This window comes from Ursus americanus, chromosome 11, assembly GCF_024610735.1.
Source record: "Ursus americanus isolate L20-20 chromosome 11, mUrsAme1.1.p, whole genome shotgun sequence".
In the NCBI taxonomy this organism is placed as follows: Eukaryota; Metazoa; Chordata; class Mammalia; order Carnivora; family Ursidae; genus Ursus; species Ursus americanus.
Window position 1 is genome coordinate 39,295,070 of NC_142137.1, and position 26,415 is coordinate 39,321,484.

The 26,415-nt window shown below is 37.1% G+C and overlaps 1 protein-coding gene across 1 annotated transcript in view; it reads left to right on the forward strand.

Moving 5' to 3' along the window:
- Window positions 1-26,415, forward strand: part of RNF217 (ring finger protein 217) — a 126,995-nt gene that overhangs the window by 1,954 nt on the left and 98,626 nt on the right. The gene's annotated exons all lie outside the window — the stretch shown is intronic.

Consider the following 26,415-nt stretch of genomic DNA (forward strand, 5'->3'; position numbering starts at 1 on the left):
CCAAATACTTCTGCATGTCTTGCATGCACGGAAGTTGTTCCTGATGTATCTGTTTGTTTCGCCAGACTGTATGGGCAGTGGCTGGTGTTTCATAGTTTTCTGTCCAGTCCCTTTCCCGTAACATTGGCTGAAGTGAACTGAACGGGATGCCACACGGTGCGGTTCCTCTGTGTTTGGTGGGTAATCCATGCTGGTGTCTAGACTGAAAGTGTGTACTGCGCCCGACCGAAAATGCAGAGGGAAACTTCGACAGAATGGAATGTTACACAAACAGTAACTTGGCCAAGATGGTTGAGATTATCCAAACGCCTGTAAGAGACTGATGTCTCTTTTATGCTTTATCCACAAACAGATACTTAAAACAGGAGGAATGTCTGCTCTCATTGTGGTAGTTTCTATGACATCACCGGCAAACAGATATTAGTGTCGTCTGTGTGCAGATCCCTGTGGTGGGATTCAGACATTCCCAAAATATGGGCCCTGCTCCAAGGAAGTCACTAGGAGAGGAGATGTGTACCCAAGAACAATACAAGGTAGCATGTAATGAGATGTCAATAGAGTCCCAATCCTTAAAGGCTGGGTACAAATGCAGTGGGTTTAGAAGTTCAAGGGAGGCAGTCCCTATGGGTCGGGGTATTCTGCGTTGCAGTTTGATTTCCTTGAGGTAGGCCCTTTCCCCAAAGCAGATTTTTTTTTTTTTAATCTCCATAAGTTAGTTTTGGAAAGTCAATATTTGGGTCTCTAGTGGAAAAGAGAAGGAATGGGGAGTAGAGGGTGGCAGGGTGCTTGCGGTGTCATCATAATACATAACCACTAAAAACTCCTCTGAAGTGAGTCTGAAGTTTGTCTGTAGTAATTATATTGTATGAATGACCCTGATTTTTTTCCAAAGTATTGGACAGAACTTTCAATAAAGAAAAACATACTTTATTAAAAATAATAAACAAGAAAAATATGAGTCATGCAGGCCAGGCATACTCCTACCTCAGGGCTTTTGTATTTGTTGTTCCTTGTGCCTGGAATATCCCCCAAGATACCATTCCCTTTGCTTGCTAACTCCTCCCCCTTCTCTCTTTGGATCTCTATGCAAATGTCATCCAAATGGCCTTTACTGACCACTCTTTTTAAAGTTTAGCCTCACTCCACACTCCGATCTCCTTTTCTGCTTTTTATTTTCTTCATAGTGTTAACATACTCTATTATACTTAAAAAATTTATTTCCCTGAAGACAGGAATTTTCACATGATTTATTCACTGCTATATCTTTACCACCTAGAATGCTGTTGGATATAGAACAGATGCTGAACTAGTAGTTATCGAATTTAGGAAGAGCTGAGTGACAGAGAGGATGAGATTATCCCTGGTAACCATGGCCAGACAGTGGTAGTCTGCTTGGGCATTAAATTCTACTCTGAGCTTCTTCATGTTTAAGATAAAAGGCAAAGTCTTAAAACAGACAAAAAGAATAGGTCTGCTAAGTTTGTTATTAAACTTAGAATTAAAGATATTTTTAGACAAACTTTTAGCTTATATGAAAATGGCATTTTTTTTCCCTCAGATGAATAATGCAGGACTGTGGTTGTAATATTTCTGGTCTATATTAATTCTAAGATCCTTCTACTCAAAGGGTCTGTGTTTCCAAGGTCACTTAACCTCTCTATGCCTTCATTTCCTCATCAGTGAAATAGAGTTGCAGGCCATGATCTGCAATGACATACCAGTTCTAACAAACAAAATCAAACTACAGAGTTGTTTCGTTGCCTTACTGAGCCAGATCAAAAGGGCACGTGAGTGCTTTTCTTCCCATTTTATAAGCTTTCTCTGGTTTGACAGGCTAAAATCTGTTAAGCCTGAGCTTGCAAGGTTCATAAGGCCTTTAAAAATAAAATGATATACTTGAAATAAAAAGTTATTAGTGACATTTTCCACCATTTTTTTGAATTTGTGTCATTTAAGAAAATAAAGGAGAGCCTCTATTAAGCATTTTATACAAACATTAAAAATTCATACTAAATCTGAGTTGGACTATTGCCTGGTTAAATTAATGTTCTTCTAAAAGGAGATGCTGAGTTCCTTGAAGGGAGGCACGAGCTTGGAAGGTAAGAACACTGATTTTTAGATGATGTCTTATTTCCGTGAGTGCCACCATGGGCTGAATATGTAACAAAGGCCGATGGGTAGATGTGGGCACTATTTCAGTACGGAAAAAGCAGATTAGCCTGTGACTTAAATACCTCCCTACTGTGCTTTAGAAATAATAGTTTTAATTTTCAAAACATAATTCTTCTCCAGTCATCGCGGCTGCCGGAAACCCTGCTTAGTGGAATGACTTTAATGTGCTGTATGTACCATCCACTTTTCACTTGCCATGGTGAAGGGGTGAGCTGATGAATTATAATCTTTGGCACTACGTAGGTGTTGACTCAGAGTCTCGAGAGCACTAGGACAGAGTGGAAGCTACAGTACTCTATATTGCCTGGGTACGTGAATTGTCGACACACACATTTTCGCAGTATTTCCCAGTGACCTCTGGCTAAAGCACACAGTCCCGGGGATGCCTGTAGTCTCCTGCAGGTCACTGAGCCATTGTAAATATTGACCTTCTCAGCTGGTTTGGCCTCTACCACATCTTCCTAGGAGGAAAGATTCTTGCCTTCTTTGTTTCAGAGAATGGTATGGTGCTTATTTCAGAAATCCTCCATTGATATCTTTCCTCTGTGATTTGGGTTTTAGACAGGAAAATCTGTTATAATATGAAGTATTAATAATCAGCTCTTTAGATAATGGAGAGGATTGGGCATACAAGGGACTGTCTAAAGGTACCAGCTGTCGTGACTTTCATCACTCTGCTTCAAAGTGCTCCCAGCTGGCAGATGCATGTAAGTTGGAATGTATACACCTGTCAAATGAGTATTAATAGAGACAAGCAACACATTTCTTCTACAGATTGTGAACAAAACAGCTGCTAGATGGTAATGTCTTAAAATGGCAGTCGACTATAGTCACCCTAGAATCAGTGACCTAAGGGTGACATCTTATGTATCCTATTATTAAACTCTGAGTCATGCAGACCTTTACGGTTACAAGTGTAACCTACTTTTTTCCCTTTAAATCTTAAACCAACCTGTATATTTTTAGAAACTAACGTGTTCAAGATGGAGTTTGAACGCAGCCACCTTCACACAGGTGAATTTACAGATCCTGTGATGCCAGGTGTGATTTTGATAGTCCTGAAAATGTGAAGAATAATGAGACTGAAATCTGTTAACTCACTCTACACATTCAAAAAGTGGGGGTTGAGGCCTATGTAAACTCGGGTTTTTGTTCGCAGAATTTGTGTGTGTGTGCTCACACGTGGATTCGAAGGGTACGATCACATTTGCTTTTACACCTTGCTTCTTATTTCTCTCTTCTCCTTAATAATATGTCTCTAATAACGTCTTCATTTCTCTGTAGTAATCTCTTTTTTCTTTTACCTTTCAAAATCTGGTTGTAACTGGCATTTGCCTTCTGCAGAGGAATATCCTGTTGAGCCTGCGCCGTGCGCCAGCAGGGCCTAGTCTGTGTGCTGCCTGGGTGTTTCCCTTCCCGTCTCTTCCAGCTGTCTGGGGACGAGGCTGTGAAGAGACACCGGCATTGTCCTCCACTGCCTCAGAGATCTCAAATAACATGACGGGTAGTACTACTTACCCAAGGCGTCAGTTGAAACCTTTAGAGTGGTGATTTTTTATTTATTTATTTATTTATTTATTTATTTATTTATTTATTTATTTATTTTTTACTTTCTAGAGTAGAGCTCAGCTTTTATACTGGAAGGCTCTTCCTTATTGCTGATGTGAGAGAGAGAAAAAGAAGAGCATTAGGACTTAAGCTCCCAGCTTTTTATTAAGAGTTCGTCATGGGCACTGTCGACAGACACCTGAGTGGTAATTTCTTATAATTAATGTATTCATGTATTAGTGTACCATTTATGCATATAACAAACATCTCTTGGGTACCAGTAGGCCATGAGATACTCTATAAATGCATTAAATTCCCTCAAGGAGCCATCTTAGAGACTTTTAAATTATGCGCAGTATTTTTTCCCAGCTTTATCTGGTGGTATAAATAAGCTTTTAAGTTTCCAGATGACTGTGGGTCCCTTTTTCTCTTCTTACTTTTTGGATTTTATTAAACCAATTCTGGAACACCTGCTTACCATTTAGTAAACACATTATAATTCCTCCTATTATGTTTAATCTAGAGTAATAAATTCATCCATTATTTATTTCTTAATATACATATTTCTTAGAGCTCTAATTGTTGGAAATAGCTTGCTCCTTCCAAAATATTTATTACCTTTACTTAAAAGAAAACATAATTTGGATCATCCATGACATTATGGCAAATCTTTAAATTTATAATATTTTAAAATTCCTTTATTTTGTTCACATTCACTTTGTCAGAGGAGTTTCACATGATAAACTAAATGAACATTCCCAAATCAAATTATGTCTTAAAATAAAAATTCAGTGCCTACAGGAAATAATTCCTGAAGTATGTCATTCTCTTTCCGCTTTATCAGTACTATTTGCCACATCAATTTTGGGGTAATTACCCTTGAGTTTTTAAGTTTCCACAAATAATAAGAACAACCATTTATTGAACATCTGTGTTTTAAGTACCTTATACATATTTTATTATTTAATTTTAAGTCACTTATATGTTGAATACCTATTATATACCAGGCACTGTTGTAGGTGATGGGGATTCAGAGAACTAAAACAGATAAAGTTCCTGGCTTCATGGACTTTATAAACTAGGCTGGGGGAGAGAGACAATAAAATAAATAATTTAGTATATTAGGGGATAATAAGGGCTATGGGGAAAGAGACAATAGAAGGGTGATAAGAAATAGTGGGGAGGAGTTCGTTCTTCATATATTTACAATTGGGGGGGATAGTCGTTAGGGAGAGTTTTACAAGGTGGCCTCTGAGTAGAGATCTTCATGATGGCAGTAAGGGAACAAACCATGAGGATATTTGAGGAAATAGTATAAAGTTCCAGAGACCGGGACATGCTTGGGGGTGGTTCAGGAATGGGAAAGGGGTCCATGTGGCTGAAGCATAGGGAATGGGATGGGAGTGATAAGAAAAAACAGCAGAAGTGGGATAGCTGGTCAGACCATAGAGAATTTGCCTTTCCTTTGAGTGAGATAAGACTCTCTAAGAAGATTTTGAGCTAACCACGTATAACTTAACCTTTTAAAGAGATTTACCGTGGCTCTTGTAGGGAATATTCTATAGGAGTCAAGAGTGGAAGTTAAAAAGTCAGAAGACTATGGTAGTAATCCAGAGAGATGGTATAGTTCAGAGTAGGGTGATAGAGGTGAATATGACTGGAGCTGGTTGAATTTTGAATATATTGTGAAAATAGAGCTGATAGAATTTGCTGATGATTGAGTGTGGGACGAGAGAAAAAGAGCCAAGGATGACTCAGGTTTTGAGCCAAAGCAATTAGAAGAATGGGGTTGCCATTTAATACAATGAGGAATACTGTAGGAAGACTAGGTTTAGGGAGAATTAGGAGTTCTTGCTAAGTTTGAAAAGCTGTTTAGACATTCATGAAGGGGTGTTGAGTACGCATTTGGCGTCTGGAATTCAGAGGAGAGATCTGAGCAAAAGATATACATTTGAACATTCGGGGCATGTAGATGATATTTAAAGCCATGAGACTAGATGAGGTCACCTGGGGAGTGATAGTAGATAGAGAAGGAGGGCTGAGTCTGGGCACAGACTGATATGAAACCCCAGACATGTGAAAGAACCAGGAAGGATTCTAAAAGGGAGTGGGCCAGTTGGGCAAGAAGAGAACCAAGGTAGAGTGGTTACCCAGAAGCAAACCAATATGGTGCTTTAAAAAGGAAGGAGTCATCATCTTTGTCTAATGCTTCTGATAATTTCAGCAGGATGAGGGTTGAAATTGACCACTGATTTCCCCGACAAGGAGGTTATTTGCAACCATGAACAGTACTGTTTTCATTGGCCCTGGTGGGGTTGGCTTTCTGATTAGAGTGTGTTTGAGAAAATAGGAACAGCTCCATTTCTCTGCTGCAGGTAGTGGAATGCTATACAGTAAAACTCAAGGTTAGAGAGATTGAATAACTTGCCTTAAATCACATAGCTGAGAAATGGTGGAAGTGGGATTTAAATTCAGGTCCATTTGGCTCTACAACCCATGACCTTTTTACATTATTTACGTTTATTATCTTATTTGTAACCTAAATGTATTTGCTTTATTTTTCCTTTAAATTTATATCTGTATTGTACAAAATCACAAGGCTTCTAGTCCAAGAAGGGGAAGAAACTTAATTACATGTTTTGAGGAAGTGGAGGACTCTTGCCCAGGTCCAGAGATGGATTCCTACCAAACCTAGTCTTATGTTCATGTAAGAAAATCAAGAGAAATTGAGTTAAGAAAAGCTGTAATTTGACTTACTGTCAAGTCTTAACGGCAACATACTCACCTGTTTTCTTCCTAGCTCTCTGGCCATTCCTTTTGCTTCCATTTGAGCTTTCTCTTGTATTACCATCTTTTAATGTTGGTGTCTGCCTCATCCTATCCTAACCCCTCTCTGTCACACTATCTACTCTTAGTCGAATGAGCTCATCCACTCTTTCAAGTAACACCTGTGTGCTCTTGATTTCCAAATCTAGCCCGGCTCTAGCCCGGATCAGTCTACTCACCTTCAGCACCATATAGCCGTCTCTCTCCTGCACATTTCCACTTGCATGTCCCACCCACGGCCACCTTAAACTTCTCAAAACTACGTCTCCCTTTTCTCATCTTCCTTCCCTCACCCTGGAAACCCTGCTCCTCCTTCAGGGTTCCCCTTTTCCATCAGTTGTACCAGGTCAGAAACTTGGGAGCATCATTGAGTTCTTCCTCTCCCTCACCTCTCACGCCTAATTAATCATCAAGTCCTCTCAATTTTACTTCCTAAAAATATTTTTATCCTTTTTTCTACTTTTCTCCATTTCTCCTGACATTTCTCTGCTGAGGCCTCCACCACTTCTGTCCTGGATTCCAGTAGAAGCTTCTCACTTGGTCCCAGTGCTCCAATCTTGACTGCTTCCAATCTGTTCTCCACACTATAGCCAGAGGGTTTTTATAAGATGTGCTACTGGTCTTGGCACTCCCCTTGTTAGCCTTTCAGTGCCTGCCTCTTGCTTTTAGAACAGAATCTAAACAGAGTTTACATGTGCCTTGAGTGCTTAAACTCCTGTTTACCAGTCCCCCCTAAGCCTACACCCATGTAAAACTTCGTTTTGTTCCTTGAACACTCTGTGACTCTCTTAATTATGAGCCTTTACCTTTAATGACATGAGATTCTGTCTTAGGGGGGATCCACTTTTTTCCTTATTCCCCCAATTCTGTTTACCTTTCACACTTACTGATTCTTCTAGTCTCAGCTTAGACATCTCTTCCTTTGGGAATTCTTCTGGACTCCTTCTATCTGGATTAAGCATCGTTTCAATATTTGACAACCCTCTGTACTTATGGTAAGATTCTTATTTTACTGCATTTAAATTGCCCATTTCCTGTTCTATGTTCCATTAGACTGTAAAGCTTGATGTATGTAGTCTTTTTTGCTGATTAATTTCTTAGATCTTGGCATGTTGGAGGCATGAAATGAATATCTGTGGAGTGGACTTATTTATTTACTCCATAAATAATTAATACACTGGAGGTTTGTGTCAATATATGAAATATTGCAATAGATAGCTAAAATGATATTTTAAAATGAACTCTCGGTATTTCATTATCTTGCTTAAAAACCTGGAAGAGCTTCCTTCCCATTGCTCTTCCAGTTCATAACACTGCTGCTGAGGTTTTGCCTCTGCTCTGCCCATCAAGTGTCTTCTCCCTTCCAGCTCCCCCCTCCCCTTCTCCCTGCAGTGAGTGAATTTCTCCTTGTCCTTCAGAGCTCAGCCTTCCTTAAATCTCCAGACTGAATCAGTCTGCTGTTAATGCTTTTAGAGTCCTTTTCCCTCTGCTGCCATTGTATTTTAATCCCCTTTTGTAATTATATGTATAAGTGATGATTTGATGTTTGGTTAATTTTCTGCCCCCAACACCCCTATTCTGTGAGCTATGTTTACAACTAGCACTTAGCACAGAGCCCAGGATACAGTGGGTGCTCAATAAATATTTGTTAAAAGGCTGAATGAATGATTGAAAGTAAATTATAATATATGTGGGTTGGTGGAAAAATAAGGTAACTATTTGAACCTGAATTTTTGGTATCTTACTCCATGGTATGTTTAAACTTTGAGTGCAGTGGCATGCTATGGCCTGAGTCTATCCTGACATCCCATCTATCACAGAGGTACTTCTTTAATTACAGATCCTTTTCTGGTTTCTATGTCCCCTGCTTAACAAATTCCTCCAGAACCTAGGGACTGAAGACAACCATTTTATTTTGATCATGATATATCAGTCAGAAATTTGTGAAGGGCTCAGCTGGTCAGTTCACACTTGGGGATTCTCGTGCAGTTGTAGGCAGATGTCAGCTCACTCACGTGGCTGGCCACTGAAGCTGGCCGCTGTCAGGGAGCTCAGCTGGGGCTATCTACGGGAGTGTCTACACGTGGCCTTGCCAACATGCTAGTCTCAGGGCAGCAGGCTTCCGACGTGGAGGCTGGCATCCCCTGGAGCCCGTGTCTCAAGGCAGCTGGGAGCAAGCTGCATGGTCTTTTCTGCGCTAACTCTGGAAGTCACTCCGTGTCACTTGGCAAAGCAGTCACAGGCCTACCCAGATTCGAGAGGAAAGAACTTAGACCCCCAGCTTTTTTTGTGCAAGTGTCAAAGAATTTTTAAACCATCACCTTGCTTCAAACAAAAATCAAAAATGTTGTTAATTTAGGTAGTAAATCTTTTAAGCCTGAAGTTTAATTTGTTTTTTTAAAAAAGATTTAATGTCTTATCTATCATTTCATTAAATATTTCCAACTCATATCATTGTTTTGATTAATATGTTTTGGTGTTGTGATTTCATGCTTTATTCTTGAATAACTTAATAATAAAGCTTTATTTCGTTTTAAGCAAAACTTGCGTAGAAGACATTCTCTTTTAAAATTAAATGTTTTAGATAATTCCATTGTAATGGAAATATCTCAAGATCAGGATCAGTTTCAACTTATTCTGATTATTAACCCCAGTTAAAATTATCCTATATAATATAATTTCCTTTCCATTGTATCAAAATTTTAGCTTCAGGAATGGTTAAATTATTATTTGAAAAAGTTAAGTATCTTTCTGAGTAAAGACAGTTGATGTAATATATTGTAACATATTTTTTGTAGGTCAGGCTCTTCCTATACAGAAATAATATTATTTCTAATGACACCTTAGAATTGACCACCCTAGTAAATCTTTGTTAAGTTGGCCCACCGTTGGATATTTATTGTTTGTGATATTCTAGTTTGATTGGGTAATTTTATCATTTGGTTAATGATTTCTAAATTTCCAGTAGCATATATATTTTTCTCCGAAATCTCTCCTGGATTGAGGTTCTGCATACCCTGAAACAGAGGGTTTAGATAGCTTTTATGATGTGCCTTTTTTCCCCCTCTGGCTCAGGTAACTAAATTCTGGGCTTATTCATTCATGTGAATGACTAATCCCTTTTTAAATCTTCCTAAGCTATTTGCCTCAATAATATTCTCTACTGTAAGATTCAGAGGCTAATTATAGGCCACCTAGCAAATTACTTCCCTTTTTGTGGTGTCCATTCTTGCCTTATTTCCTCACATGATTATTGGCCATACTCAGTGCTCCTGAAGCTCTTAGCTCTGAATGGTAGGTGGCAAGTAAAATCACTGCAGCCTTTTCCTCTGGTTGCTTAACAATTTAAACAGGTAAAATAAAACAATTGCTCATAGTATTTTACCAGCATTTTGTTTCCTTTGACAACACCATTTTTTTTCTGATGTTCCCTGTTTGGTTAATCAGTTGATGTCTAAGTAGAACTGTGGGATCAAATCAGAAGTGATTTTGATATGGCCTGCTCCTAGTGCACCTCTTTTTTGTAAACATCTGACCTGGGTGAGGAAAGTGAATTTCTTCACATGGTTCTGTACAGAGTAGGTTTTGTTTTGTTCTGTTCTGTTTTTAAAAATTCTCCAGCCAGAGATGCCCATGGTGGGAAATGACAGGTGCAATCCCAAGAGTTCTTACTGAATCCTGCTTTTGACTAGTTTTACCCTTAACTTCAGTGTATTTTTTTTGTTTTCTTATGTTATCACTTTTGCTCCTTGTGGTTGTGAAAGATACGCTTTGAAAAGAATAGACTTCTAAAAATAAGGAAAAATATTCTGTGTCCGATGTGTTGGTGCTTTATGCTAAAATTGCATGTGTATGTGTGAAGGTCTCAAGATTGTTTATTGATGTATCATAAGAGGATTATTTGCTTATCTTGATTTGTAAAAATCTAAGTGTAGTCATTTGCAGGTAAATTCATGTATTTCAGGTGTAATTTGAATCAACCAAAACAGACATCCCTTGGGTTTACCTTTTTAGTTGTTAGTTTTTAATGCCACCTAGTGAGTCATTGAGGCTTCACCCTTAAGATGAAGGGAGAGCTTTGGGGCCCCTGGGTGGCTCAGTTGGTTAAGTGTCTGCCTTCCGCTCAAGTCATGATTACAGGGTCCTGGGATGGAGTCCCTTATTGGGCTCCCTACTCAGCGGGGAGCCTGCTTCTCCCTCTCCTCCCCACTCCTGCTCTCTCTCTCTCTCTCTCTTTCGCTATCTCTGTCTCTCTGTCAAATAAATAAATAAAATCTTAAAAAAATATGAAGGGAGAACTTAGAAGGTATGCTGGGAAAGAAAACACTTGGAAGAATAGTAATTTTTCCCAATACTTTTTTTTTTTTTTAGATTTCAGGATTTTTAGAAAATACTGTTTGTTCAGATAGGTTTTTTTCTTTAAAAAGTATATCTACAAACTTTAAAAACTTGGAAACAGTTTTCTATCCTACTTAAAAATCATCCAAGTGAATTGTTTCAGAGTTTTTAACCCATTTTTTAAAAAAATTATCATTTTCTGATTAGTTGTAAGAATAGTTAATTGATACTAGGGAAGATGTAAATATATTAGCTGAATTTCAGCACCATTCTTTGTGTAATTGGTAGATGAGACACAAAAACAAGTATAATGATTTAGTAAGTACAGGCAACTCCACTTTTTGCGTCTCTATGCCCACGTGAAGGTGTTTTTTCAGTTCTGACAGTCATTAGACAATGTATCAAAATAAATTGAACACAGACCTTAGAGCATCAGTATCACCAAATGCTGAATGAAGATCTACAAATAAGGAAGCTAGTTCTGACGTATTCCTTTCACAATTATTAATATTTTTATTAGTAATAGTAAGATATTTTATATCATTAACTAAAAAATAAAATGAAGATGCTAAAAAAATTCATTGGAACTTTTGGATTATTTTGTTCAAATATCCTTTTGGCTTGTTGTAATCTAGATGTGTTGGACAGCGCCCTATTGGTTTGCTCAGGGTGCTAATGAGGCCAAGACCAAGCAGGCAGTCTCCTCACAGACTGGTTAATGATATCCTGATCTGTGGCCCTAAACTACCTTAACTCTGCACAGTCATATCATAAATTGACTGCTTCTGAACATAAGACTGGCTGAAACAAGAAGGAAGAATTGCTATTTATCTCATCACCACTTCTGGAAAAACAACTTGAAGCACATGTTCCAATAGATAATCAGTGAGTTACAGAGATGTTTACATTGAGAAATCTTCTCCACTGGCCAAGATTTTCTTTCGCTGTGGTCAAGCTATAAAGACCTGTTCTCCAGTATTCAGTTGGGTTTAAAGGAATCAAAGGGGAGGAGGGAGCCAGAGTACCCTTATTCTATTAAAAATATTTACAGAACACAGAATATGAGAAGTGACAATGTATCCCCATAAGTAGTCTGTGATCTGTCCTTGGGGCAAGTTTAGAAATTCAGTAGGTGAAAAATAAGCTCTCTGGGCAAAGATTAAGGAATGTTTATGACTAAATTGTGTGATGCTGATTGTTGACTTATGTGGTTCTAGGAAGGAAAGCTGTGTTTATGGGACTAGAAAAAGTTTGAACTTGGCTATTGTTTAAAAAATAGTTTATGGTGCATAGGGAGAGGAGAAGGGGGTTAGGGATAGGGCATCTCTCCAAGTAAGGTGGAGTGAGCAAGCACACGTATACACTCAGAAACACAGCTGTGGAAATAGGGAGGGTGTGCAAGCCACCATGACTAGAGAGAGAAGCTCAGGTGGATAGTATGGCAAATAAGGTGGAGCAATGAGAGCTGAATGGTGAGCAAGAGTCAGCAGAACAAAGACCTCAGCACAGAGCTGAGCACCACAGGCAGAGGGTCCCAGCATCCTTCTGTTTCAAGAACAGAGAACCAAGGGGAGCCTGGTTGGAAATGGCTCACAGAGGTAGATGCAGGCTAGATCATGTAGAGTTGTGTTGCCCTGCTATGGAATTGGTGCGTTATTCCAAGTGTGATGGGAATAGTCACTGGACCATTTGGTAAAACTGTAAAATGACAATGCTTTAAAAACATTCTGGCTTCTGTGTGGGGAATGAATTGTGTTTGAGGGGTGGGGTGATAAGGAGAGCATCAGGGACGTGGATTGGAGGCAGGTGCAGGCGTCCAGAGCAGAGATGACAGTGGTTTGAACAAGTGTGCCAACATTGGAGGTGGTTCTGTCTCCTGTCCTATCGCTTTTCAGGCTTTGCCTTCACAAGGTTTGGGAATGCATTGCCTTTGGCACAACAGAATGTCATGCCTGTCCTTGCAGCCTTTCTATTCAGAAGTCCCAAGATGTACAACTCCATCCATCAGCTACAGTCTTTATCTTTCAAGCAGCATTGGATTAACCTCTGTTCAACTTGATTCCTTCTCACGTTTTACCTGTCTGGGATGGATTTGTTTGTGTGTTTGGTTGGTTGGTCCTAATTGTTTGGTTCCAAAGACACCATGTAAAAAGTCCCCAGTCAAAAAATATGAAAATATCTGTTGAATAGATGTCCATAGTTGTTATTTTACTGATTGTTAGAATCAATTTATCAAGGAAATTGAGTTGTCCTCCGCTCATTTTTTGCACTTTGCTCTTTTTAATCCTTCCTCAATTTATGCTCAACAGTTTGCTTTCATCATTATTTAAAACAAATAGGAACTCATACCCTACTTTCCCATAGGTCTTACTGGTCAACCTTCAATTCTAAGAGGAAGTTATTAGAATTCTTTGGTAATTCTACTTAGTTCTTGTCCTTACTTTTAAAAATTATTTTGAATGACTGTCATGTGCTTCCTCAGTCAATTCCTATCTTATTGCACATGCTCATCTCTTCTAATTCTTGTTTTCGTAACAGTTCCCTTTCGGTGTCAGTTCCACTTCCTCTACCTTTAGTGGGAAAGGCCTAGGGTCAGGGCTTACCCATGCAATGGCTGTTTTATTTTGATTGTGGCTCTCCTTTCCTTGTTTTTAGTAAGAGTCCACTGAGAAAGCAACTACTTACGCAAAGATTGGCTTTGTTGGTTTTATGCTGAGTAGCTGAGTTTCCCCTCAGCCTATATTTTCATTTGTTTATTTCAGAGCATCTTGAAGTGTTTTCTCTAATGACACTCTTATTATTGATCATAAAACCAGAAATATTTCAGTTGAAGTAATAAAATGTCGATGTGATTTTATTAAAAAATTATGAGAATACCTCAAGTATTTATCTTTAAGATAGATTTGATTTCTTTCTTGCAGGTTGCCTAGATTTTAGAAAAATATAAACCCTATACATTTGTATCATGACAGGTTTTTCAGTTGTCTCTTCATAAACTCTTACCACTGGATAAAAGTAATGTATGGAACAGTAGTCTTTACTAAATTTAAAATATTTTCAAATTAGGTAGGGTGAATAGTCATACTGGGTGGTGTGTATGAGTAGTTTAATGTTTATGAAACAATTTGAGAAAAAGTAAAGTAATTTAAAAAATAGACTTTATATTTTATGTTTAGAATATTCAGTAAGTTTATAATGCCTTATTTCAATTCTTTGCAAAGAATTTAACTATTCCCCCCACCCTGTATTAATCTTCAAGAATCAAATCACTTCAAAGTGAATTAAGTATTTTTCTTCTATAAATATGAATAGGATTTGATTTTGGGATCTCAGCACTTTAACATTTTTTTCTCAGGAGTACTTATTTCATTGAAAAAGAGACGCTAGTTCATAAGGTAATACAAAATATTTTCCAATGTTTATTTCACTTTATAGACACTTTAATATTTTCTGTAGCAAAAATGTGGTTGATACCCATTTTATGGAAAAATTTCACAGTCTAAACCCCATCCTCAACCACCCAAAAAAGTATTCCTGCATTGCATTTTGTATAAATAACACATTTATGTAATAATTTATAGCCATTATCATTTTGTAAACTATTTATCCCTAATAATATATTTACATATGATCCTGTAGTAGGTCCTACCTGGAAACAAACAACTGTTTTACTTAGGTACCTTCATTCTAAAACCTTTAAAATTTTTCTATATGATATGCAAACACTTGTTTCCCAAGTGACCTTGGATACATCATTGATATATTTATACAGAAAAGAATGTCATAAGTTGATGCCATTATAGGGTATGTGGAAGTAATTTACTCAGTTTCTGATAAGAAGAATGAAAATGGGTTTGCATTACTTGGATGTTATCTTTGAGTGAGATTGAAGAACTGTGAAGGGAAGTCATTCATCTTTCCTTGGCTAGCAAGTTGCTGTCAGTGAGAAAAGGGAAGAAGTAGATGTAACTGTCATAGTAGAAGGTCCACTTTTTAGAGTACTTTGTTTTAAAGGAAAAAAAAAATGCTTTCTGTATATTTCCTGTTCACCGCTTCAGCCTCCTTGCTCCTGCCAAATAGGAGTTCTTTACTTGGTAGTCTTATCAGTTCCTAAGTTGTCTTCAGAATGGTTATAAATGCCCTAAATCTTAGGCAAAATCCTTTCTGTTGTAAGTAGCTCCATAATATTTGTTGAGTCTTCATGCCATTACCCAAAAAAAGGTTTAGAGCCGCTAACTTTGAATGGTTTTTATGTCTTGGGAGCTAGAGTCAGTCCAATTCTGGTGGTTATTTGCTTCTCATGATAATCAAGGTATTGGGCTAGAGCTCTGAATAGTCACATCTATTTAGTATTGAGAGGAAGGCACAAAAAGTAGAAGATTGAGATAGCAGATGAAATATGGCCAGGACAAATGTAAATTTGGAGCCTGAGTAGTGGTTTAGCGGATTTACGTCCTGCACTCTCAGTGCTGGAAAGGACCTTGGAGGTCATCTAATTCGAGGTAGATGTCAATGTATCCAAGCTACCTTCTTTCCAATCACACATTTACCTGAGCAGAGATGACCAGTAAGAAATATTAATACTAATACTGGTCATTCTAGTCCATCTTCATGATAACCTTCACTTTTGTAAGGGGGAGGTGCATAATAGTGATCTTTCGTTCCTAGTAAAATTAATTAATTAGTTTCCTCCAGTGCCTTGTGGACCTTTTTCAAATGCAGTGCTTACTTACTGGACCAGTAACAAGAGGCTTGGAGTTAGGAGATTTGAGTTTCAGTTTTTGCCATATAATAACCATATAAGTCCTGGAAAAGACATTTAATGGGTTGGTGTATAAGAAAGCTTGCACATTGCACAAGGTGTTTATATTATGAAGCTGTATTGGTTTCATAAAGGCAGACTTGCAGAATACAAAAACAAGAGAAAGGATATTGTAGTTCCATGTCCCTCATTAATACTAATTTTTAAAATCCTAAATAAAATGCTAGCAAATAAAATTCAGCAGATGCGTTTTTAAAAAGCCACTTTTACATGATGATCAATGAGAATTTATCTTAGGAATGCTGATATGATTTACTTAACATCAACAAATCTATTTCATATTGTTTATCATATTTATAGTTTGGAGAGAAACCATATAGTAATTTTAGTAGATGAAGAAATAGCATTCATTCAAATAAAAAACCAACATGTTTGTTAGGCTTTTATGGATATATCAAAAGCTTATACTAAATATCAAACTTAGTGGTGAAACCTTAGAAGCAGAAAAAGTTAATGATTCTTGCTATCACTGTTACTGTGTAGCTTTATTGTGGATACCTTAGCCAATGCAATAGAAGAAAGAAAGACAGACATATAGTTTGGAAAGGAAGAGAATAAATAGTCTTTATTTTTAGAGGATAAGATTACCTAAGTAGAATATCCACGACAATGCAGAGATAAACTATTAGAACCAATAAGAGAGTTTTGTAGATTTACTAACTACAGGAGCAGTTCACAGAAATCTTGGTGTACTATTCACCAGCCAGAACCAAGAAGAAACAGAAATTACATTCATACAGGTTCCTAGAAGTAAATCTAAAGACATGCATGATCTTTACACAGAAAATATTACTCATTGAGGGAAATAAAAGAAGATCTGAATTAATGGAGAGATTGGTCCCATTGAGTGGAAAGATGCAATGTCTAAAGATGTCAGTTTTCCTGGTTAACCTATACATTTAATGTATATCAACAGATTCATGTATTGAAAATAAAGTTTTGGGGGGTGCTCAGTAGTTTAAGCCTCTGCCCTTGGCTCAGATCATAATCTCCGTGTCCCGGGATCGAGCCCTGTGTCGAGCTCCCTGCTCAGTGGGGAGTCTGCTTCTCCGTTTCCCTCTGTCCCTTGGCTTGGGCTCTCTCTCTCTCTCAAATGAATTAAAAAAAAAAAAAAAGAAAAGAAAGGTTTGGGATTAACAAAGAAATTTTGAATAAATAGGGAGGGAAAATTTGCCCACCTATATATCAAGATGTTTTAAAAATAAGTTAATTATGGGACATCTGGGTGGCTCAGTTGGTTAAGCGTCTGCCTTCGGCTCAGTTCATGATCCCAGGGTTCAGGAATGGAGTCCACAATTGGGCTCCTTGCTCAGGGGGGAGTCTGCTTCTCCCTCTGCCTCTGCCTGCTGCTCCCCCTGCTTGTGCGCTCTCCTCTCTCTCTGACAAAAAAATAAATAAAATCTTAAAAAAACATAAGTTAATTAATACTGTAGTATTTTCATAGATGTACATAAATCAGTGGAACAGAAAAAAGAGCTAAGAATGAGACCCAGTTGTATACAGGGTCTTGGGACATAATGGAGATTTTTACATATATCAATGAGGATAGAGTGGACATTTCATTTCAGTAAATGTGCAAGGATGATTAGGCTTTCCATGTAAAAATTAAATAAGGTGATCTCAACATATAGAGAAATGAAGCCCAGATATATTAAAGTCCTCTCTGTATAAGTCAAATTTTAAATCTATTAGTGGAGTAGATTTTCAGATGTCTTTGTAACCTTGATATAAGAAAAGATTTCTTAGGTAGCACCAAGAAATACAACTTTAAAAGAAAATGACTTATTTCAGCTCAGTGAAAAATCTCTGAGGGAAGAAAATAATACTTTCAAGTAAGATAAAGGATAAGTCACATCTTGGGAAAATAGTTTTAAAATATATAATATATATATAATGACATATATAATCATATATATATTATGACATATATATGTCATAAAGGATTATTATCCTTGTATATAGAAACTTCTTCAAATCAATGAGAAAAAGATCATTCAATGGAAAAATGCAAAGTTTAGTAAGTGGCCAATAACACATACCAAAAAAGTTCATACTCATTATTAGGACTGAATATGATTCATACTATTGAGGGAAACAAGTTAACAACAACAAAATGAGATAATGCTTTGTGCTTAAGAGTGGCAAGATCAAAAAGTCTAATACAAACCAAGTGCTGGTTAGGATACAGGGAAAACGGGCTGTTCAGGAACTGCCGGTTTCTAGGAAACTCCTGCACATGTGTGAGAGGTATGTGAAAGGCTATGTATTGCAACATTATTTGTAATGGTGAAAAATTGGAAATGAATTTCCATCATTAGGAAATGGATGAGTGAATTTTCACATATTCACAAAGTAAAATATTCAACTGCACTTAAAGTTAAGTAAATATATATATTAACATAAATATATATATTGAAAATACAATGTTATGTAAAAAACAACCATGTATCTGAATTTAAACTGTTTCAAGGCAGTGAAATTTTAAAACACAGAGAAAGTCATGATACGTTGTTCAGAGATATGTGTTTAGTGTAGTATAAAAACAACATAAAGCAGATTTATTAGAGGGTCTAAGGAAGAAGACAGGGATGGCAAGGAATTGTATTTTTTATCTATGCTGTTTTATTTTTTTATATAAAAATAGGAAGCAGAATGATAAAATGTTAACATTTGCTAATAATGGGTATTGTGAACATGTGTATGTTACATTAACCTTTTTTTTAGTATTTATTTGATTTTTAGAAAATAAATATTTTTAATTTTTAAAGTTCATTTTAAACACTGAGCTATCCTTATAAAATCAGGGATAATGAGCACTATATTCTTCAAGATTGTCCTCTGTTTTTATTTTTTTTTAGAGATGGAGAGAGAGAGGGCGGGGGAGGGACAGGAGAGGGGCAGAGGGAGAGGGAGACAGAGAATCTTAAGCAGGCTCCATGCCTAGCACAGAGCCCAACTCGCAGCTCTATTTCACAACCCTGAGATCATAACCTGAGCCAAAACCAAGAGTCAGAGGCTTAACCAACTGAGCCACCCAGGTGTCCCAAATGCCTTCCCTTCTTTTATGACTTTGTTTTTGGTTATTGCCATGTTGGCCTTTTTTTTTTTTTTTTTTCCACATTGGGAAGGATGCCATTTTGTGGTCAGAGGAAGGGGAGGACAACCATTAGGCAAGACTTCCTTTGATGTTATTTTCAAAAACTGATCTCAAGTATCTTCTGGATTTTTACAAAGATAGTGTATGCATGGTTTCCATCATTGATCCCTTTTCCCCAGTTGTCCTCAGCCTTTACTTTAATCTGTTTTGATTATTGTGTGTCATTGCTGTAATTGGGCCTAATCATTTCAAATAGATTTTTTTTTAAGTCTGAATTAAACCAATCTCTCCATTTGTGCAAGAGCTTCTTTGTCTTGCTTACTGAAAACAATTTTCCAACATCAGTTCCTTCTCTCTTCTATATCATGGGTTGGCAAACATTTTCAGTAAAGAGCCAGATAGTAAATATTTTAGGTTTTGCAGGCCAAGAAGCAAAATCAAACATATTATATAAGAACTTATAAGAGAAAAAAACAAAATTCCACATATGTTTTTATTGACAAAACTGAAAACATAATAATAGCTTTTCTTATATTTGTAATACAGATCTACTATGAAGAGGAATAAAATTCCTTCTTTTGGGATAAGATTTTTGCTTAATTGGGATTCATAATATTCCCCGTCATCAGTATTAATTGTAAATATTCATCTGTTACAGCATATCTGTACTGAGATTTTACATATTTCATCTTTAAGATATCTTTTTACACAGATAAGTATTGCCAAACATTGATAGCATCCCTCTCGCACGTATACATATTCATTATTTGGTAGTCCTTTATAGAATTCTATTAAATTTTTCTCTTGATAATTTACCTTTTAGGATGTCGCATGACAAATTAATTATTTCCAACTTAAGGGTAGGGGGAAGCTCCTCAAATTGCACAGTTCAATGTATTTTTAAAAACATCCTTATGGAAATGTATTTCATATGTCATACAGTACACCTATTTCAAGTGTATAATTAAATGTTATTTAGTATCACAGGCTTGTGAGACCATTACCACTGTCTAATTTTCGAACATTTTAGTTCATTCTTAGAGAAACCTCATACCCATTAACAGTCACTCTCTGTCCCCTCCTATCCATGCCCCCTGTCCCAAGAAACCATATAAACAGAATCATACAATATGTGGTTTTTTGTGATTGACTTGAAATGTGAAAATTTCCATTGCACCGCATCAAGATGCAAAAAATGGTGTTGGAATTATAGTTTGAGTTCAGAAAATATATCTTCTGTAAATTTGTGTGGGAATGGCAATTTTCTTGTTTTAAGTTTTGATAGTATGAGAAATTTATAAAGCCATTTGACATTACTTGTGACCCAAATGTTAGTTGTCAAAATGATTTTGCTGCAGTATACCTTCTGCATATAAGTGCTATAGTTCCTGTGACTTTAGGTTGAATTCATTAATAACTATTGTAAAGTTTTCAGCAAAAGTGGATTCCAAAGATGGTTAAAAATGATTCTTTTCATTCAGAAAAATCTCATGCCATTTGAAAACTTCGGCTTTGGCTACAGCGATTTTAGTTTTCATGTTTTGTGAAGACATTCTGCTGTGATGTGATAATTCTGTTTTATATTTTCTAAGTTTTCTAACCATCGTGTTCCTCTGAGTTGGAAATATTTTGATGAGTCCTTGGGCTGGTAATGTTGACAAATATCGTATCCTTTTAGAATAGGTGTGGTGGTAGTGCAGGACAAACAAAATGCTTTGTCACCTCATTCAGTAACAAAATAATCCACGCTCTACCGTGCTTTCTAAGCATGACATTTGAAGTCCATTTTATCTTCTTTTGACATGTACATTGGTAATAAATAATAAAATGTCACATTACAACACCACCCAGGGCACTTGAAATGCTGTCAAGTTATAACTATCACTGTGATTCATAGTGCACTGAGCAGCAGTAGGAATCAATTAAAATGTCACATGTGATCTCTTATCACAATTCAGCTCCGCCATTGTTGAACAAAAGTGGCCATAGACAATGCATAAATGATGAGCATGGCTGTGTTCCAATAAAGCTTTATTTGTGGACACTGAAATATGAATTTGATATAATTTTCCTATGTTGTGATGTATTATTCTTCTTTTGATATTTATTTTCAATATTTAGATCATTTCAATCATTTAGATCATTCAGTCATTTCAGTCGCTTAGAAATGTAGCTCACTTACAGCTCTTGGGCTGTATAAAACAGTTACCAGGCCAGATTTGGCCTTTGCTGAACTCTGTCCCATATCATTGATTCTTCCCTTTATTGAATCTTTTTCAGAAGCCTATAAGCCAGCTGTTATTGCTATTTTCTTATTTCTTTTTTTATTTTTTTAAAGATTTTATTTGTAAGTAATCTCTACACAAAACGTGGGACTGAAATTTACAATTTCTGGATCTAGAGTCACATGCTCTACTGACTGAGCAAACTAGGTGCCCCATTGCTACTTTCTTTAAAAAAAAAAAAAAAAAGGAAAGGAAAGAAGAGAAAAGAAAAGAAAAGGAACAAAATAAAAAGAAATAAAAACCCTTGTATGGCCACATTTTCCCTTGTAGCTAGTATTCCTTTCTTTGCTCTCCCTATAGTCCAATTCTTTGCAAAAGCTTATACCCCTAGCCCTTCTTTCCCTTCTTTCCATTGTCTCTTGGACACACTTTAATCAAGCTTTGCTTCTACCTCTCCCCTGTAACTACTCTTGTAAAGGTCACCATTGACCTTTATATTGCTTAATCTAATCGTTATTTTTTTCACTCTTACATTTTGTACTTGATTTCTCAATGGTATTTGACATAATCGATCACTTCCTCCCTTTGCAACACTTTCTTCATGTTGCTTCAAGGATACCATAGTCTCTTGATTGTCTTCCTTCCACACTAGATATTTCCTTTATGATTCTTTGTTAATTCCTCCCTTTCTGAGTTACTTCTTAACTTTGAACTCTTAACAGTCAGTGGTCCTCTTCTCTCCTCTGTTTCTGCTCACTGCTCTTATCATCTTATCCAGTTTCTGGCAAATATGCCATTGATTCTCTAATCTGTATCTCCAGCTCGGGCTGTTCCACTGAACTCCAGACTGCGTCGTCCATCTGTGTGATACATCTCTACTTGGATGTGCCATAGGCACCTCAAATTTAGCATGTGAAAAACTCAGCTCTTTAGATTTCCCTCTACACCTGTTCCACCCGGAATGCCCCCCATTTCACTTGATGGCCATTGCACTTTTCCAGTTGCTTAGACAAAAACTTTGGAATCAATTTAGACTCTTCTCTTTTTCTCACATTACATTCTTCTATTTCACACAGTACTATTAGCTCTACCTTTAAAGTCTATGTGAGAATCCAGACACTTCTCACCATTTTCACTGCTACCACTGTGAACCAAACCACTGTAATTTCTAGCTGGGTATCCAGCAGTAATATCTTAACTATTCCCCCTGCTTTTCCCCTTGCACCTTTGTAAAATGATCTCAAGAATGAAGCCACAGGAATCTTTTAAAAATGTAAGATCTGACATGTTACTCCTTTACTATGGTTCCTCAAAGTCCTGAAGACCCTCCATGATCTGTGACCCTCGGATCCCTCTGGTTTCCCTTTTGACTTCTCTAACTCCTTCTCCCATTCCTCCTGGCATGGCTTACTCAAGATCCAGCTTCCTGGGACTGGGCTGTTCCTCATTCACATCAAGCTCTTGCTTACGTTAGGACCTTGCAGTGGCTGTTTACTCTCACTAGATGCATTCTTTCCCTGATACTTACATGACTAACTTCTCTCTGCTTCCCGTCCTTGGTCAAATGTCAACTTCTCCTGGTGGCCTCCTCCCAGCTCCCCATTTAAAAATGCTTACCCTCATGCCCACACGAGCATTCTAAATCCTCTCTTAATCTGCTCTATTTTTCCATACCCTTATTCCTTCCTAATAATGTACATTTTACTTACTTATTGTATTTATTTTTATTGTCTTTCTCTCCCTGCAAGATTATAAGCCATGAGGCTAAGGATTTTGTTTTGTTGTGTTCATTTTGTTTGTTTGATGAGGCTTGAGTACTTGACACATAGTAGATACTCAACAGATGTTTGTTTTAAATGTAGCCTTGAATATGATTTTCTAAATTATTTTTCTGGCTCTAGAATTATAAGATTTTAGAAGATTATAAGCTGGAAGAGATTTTATTTATCAATAGTCTCTAGACCTATGCTGTCTGATAATGACACGGTGCTATTTAACTATAAATTTAAATTAATTAAAATTAAATAAAAGATTCAGTTCCTCCAGTCTCCATAGCAACATTTCAAGTGCTCCTATGACCAGTGGCTACAATGTTTGACAGCACGGGTATGGAACTTTTCCATTATCACAAAAAGTTCTATTGGACAGTATGGCTCTGGGCCCTTGGAGCCAGGTAGATTTCCTACGGTCATATAGGTCATTAGTCCAGAATTGGGACTGAATCCAAGGGACCCAAATGATTTAGGAAAATTACAAAGCGTGCTTCTCATATGATGGCCCTAGGGATCTTGTTCACATTGCAGATTCTGATTCAGTGGGTCTGGGATGAGACTCAAGTTCTGCATTTCTTCCAAGCTCCAAGGTGATGCCAGTACGGCTGGTCTGGAAATCACACCTGGAGTAGTGAGGCTGGAGAGCACGTTGCCAATGTCAAGAAATAATCCCTTTCAATATTATTTTAGTAGAAAATCTATTCATTTTTATCACAAATATATACTTTTATTGTTAGGATAATGTTTCCTAAATAAAACTAGCTGGTATCTTTAATACTGGCCTCACACACAGCTACATAGAGTAAAGCATGCTCCCTATTCTCAGATGAAAGCTTCATAAATAATACATAGTCAAGCAGGAGAAAGCAAGAAACTGAGACGCTGTAGAACATTCATTTTAAGAATGTACCTGACATAGGATGCTTTGTGACGCTTTGTATTTCCAGTGGTGTGTAGATGTGATGTTAGGTAAGAGCCACTCTGCTGATTCCTAGAGCAAAGTAACAGATTATGTTAGCTCTCTTGGGTTTGTATAATGAAAGTTTAGAATAGTGTCGGGGTGGGGGAGGTTTTCCTAGTTGAAACTGGGTTTTTATTGTTCAGAATTTGGATTTGGTTTTGGAAAAGTATGAAATTAACTTTTGAATGATAAAATTTCATTGGGGATTTCTTTTCCAAATCTTTGTAAAAAATAATTATTCAGCAGGATATTATGATTTGTTGTAATATCATTTGTGGTCAAATTCTGACTTTAAAGTACTTGGAAGTTTAGTGAACTTACCCTTGCTTGCTAATAAAGCTGATCAGCTTCTTTTACCTCGAACAGTTTGTTTCTTCGATGATGTCATAGTAGGTATCAGTAAAAGACATTGTTGTGAAGCCTTCTGAATTCTCCAATTTAACAGAATATTTGTGCATTTTATAAGGCTGAGAAACCAATATCATTGGCCCTGCTCTACACTAGGATTATTTGCAAATTTATAGAACATCATGGAATAATAAATATGAAGTAACAATGATCTTCAAAATGAAAAATGTGTGTGCTATCATATGAACTTTCTTCTGCTCTGTACTGGTAGGCCAGTTATTCCTAAAGTTGACTTAACGTAGACATGTGTGAGGGACCTATTAAAAATAGATTCCTGGGCCCTGCCCAAAGAAATTCTGATTCAGTAACTCTGGGATGGTGCCCAGGAATCTGTATTTTTAACAAGTGTCTTGGGTTTTCTGGTGAATGAATTAATATAGAGTGCTTAGAATAAATTTATTTTATAAAGCACTAATAGGGGCACCTGGGTGGCTCAGTTGGTTAAGCGTCTGACTCTTGATTTTGGCTCAGGTCATGATCTCAGGGTTAGGCTCTGTGTTGAGCACTGAGTCTGCTTGGGATTTGCTTTCTCCCTCTCCCTCTGCCTCTCCTTTCTCCTCATCTTTCTCAATAAATAAATAAATAAATAAATAAATAAATAAATAAATAAAATCTTTTCTTAAAACTATATTTATTTGAGAGAGAAAGAGACAGAAATAGTGAGAGAGAGGATGAGTGGGGAGAAGAGGGAGAAGAAGGAGAGGGAAAAGCAGGCTCCCTGCTTGGGACATTGACATGGGGTCAATGGGGTCAATCCCAGGACCCTGAGATCATGATCTGAACTGAAGGCAGACGCTTAACAGACTGAGCCACCCAGGTGCCCCAATAAAATCTTTAAAAAAATAAAGCAGTAATAAATATTAGCTCTTTTCCTCTCTTTTCTCTACTTCCTGTTGGTAGTAGTAGTATTAAAATTATTATTAGCCCATCTGTTGACCACCATGTGTTTAGTTCTTGTTTTTTTTAATGAAAAAGCTGAAGAAATACGAGAGAATACGATTATTCTCTAGTTACACACAAATATTCACTTAGTGCTTTCTAGATGCTCCGGGTACTTACTATTCCAGGTTTTGGAGATGCAAAGGCGAACATGCCATATTTTTAAGTCAAGGAATTACAAACTACACAGGTAGGCATGTAAGTAAAAGCATTTGCCTTGCGGTGGGGTAGGTGCTACATATTAGGGGTGGGTGCAGGTGCTGGGGTTGCACACAGGATGGATAGGTAGGTGTTGGTGCATTTTAGAAAACAAGTCATTGTCCCTGGACTGTGGAGAAGGGATTGAAGAAAGGGAGGAAGTCATGATGGGAGAAGGAGGAAAAAGCAAGGCAGAAAGAAACGGTCATTGTAAAATGGAAGCCTAGAGAAAAAATATAAAGGGATGTGTGTGTATCTGTGTGTGTGTGTGTGTGTGTGTGTGTGTGTGTGTGTGTGTGTTATGAATGAGTATATGCTTTTTAATATGGAAATTTTCAAACATATAAAAAATGGACAGATTAGTGTAATCCCCATGTGCCCATCATTCAACTACAATAACCAATGACTCATGACCAGTTTTGTTCCATCTCTATTCCCACTCACTTCCCCTCCCTTTATGATTTTGAAGCAAATTCTGGACACAAGTGGATACAAATATTTCAATATATACCTCTGTAAAGTAAGAACTCTTTCTCTTTAACATAACCATAATATATTATCACACTTAAACAATTAGCAATGATTTCTTTTTTTTTTTTTTGAAGGTTTTATTTATTTATTTGACAGGATAGAGACAGCCAGAGAGAGAGGGAACACAAGCAGGGGGAGTGGGAGAGGAAGAAGCAGGCTCATAGCTGAAGAGCCTGATGTGGGGCTTGATCCCATAACACCGGGCTCATTCCCTGAGCCAAAGGCAGACGCTTAACTGCTGTGCCACCCAGGCGCCCCAATTAGCAATGATTTCTTAATATCATTGTTCAGATTTCAGTTGCCTTATAAATGCCACACACAGACTTGTAGGTGAAATAACCAAGATTGTCCAAACTTCTGACACCAAATCTGCAAGTCTTCTCTCTCACTTAATTGCATCTTTTGCTTCCAATTTGAAGAAAAAAGTTAGTTACTAGAATGACTTAGGTAGGAAACAAAAGTTTCTACAATCTACTTTTAAATGTATCCTGAAACGAATGTATTCCAAACTGCCCACTTTTTTCTTCAATGCTAGTAAGCTACAATAGGCTTAGTATGACATTTTATTTCCAATTATG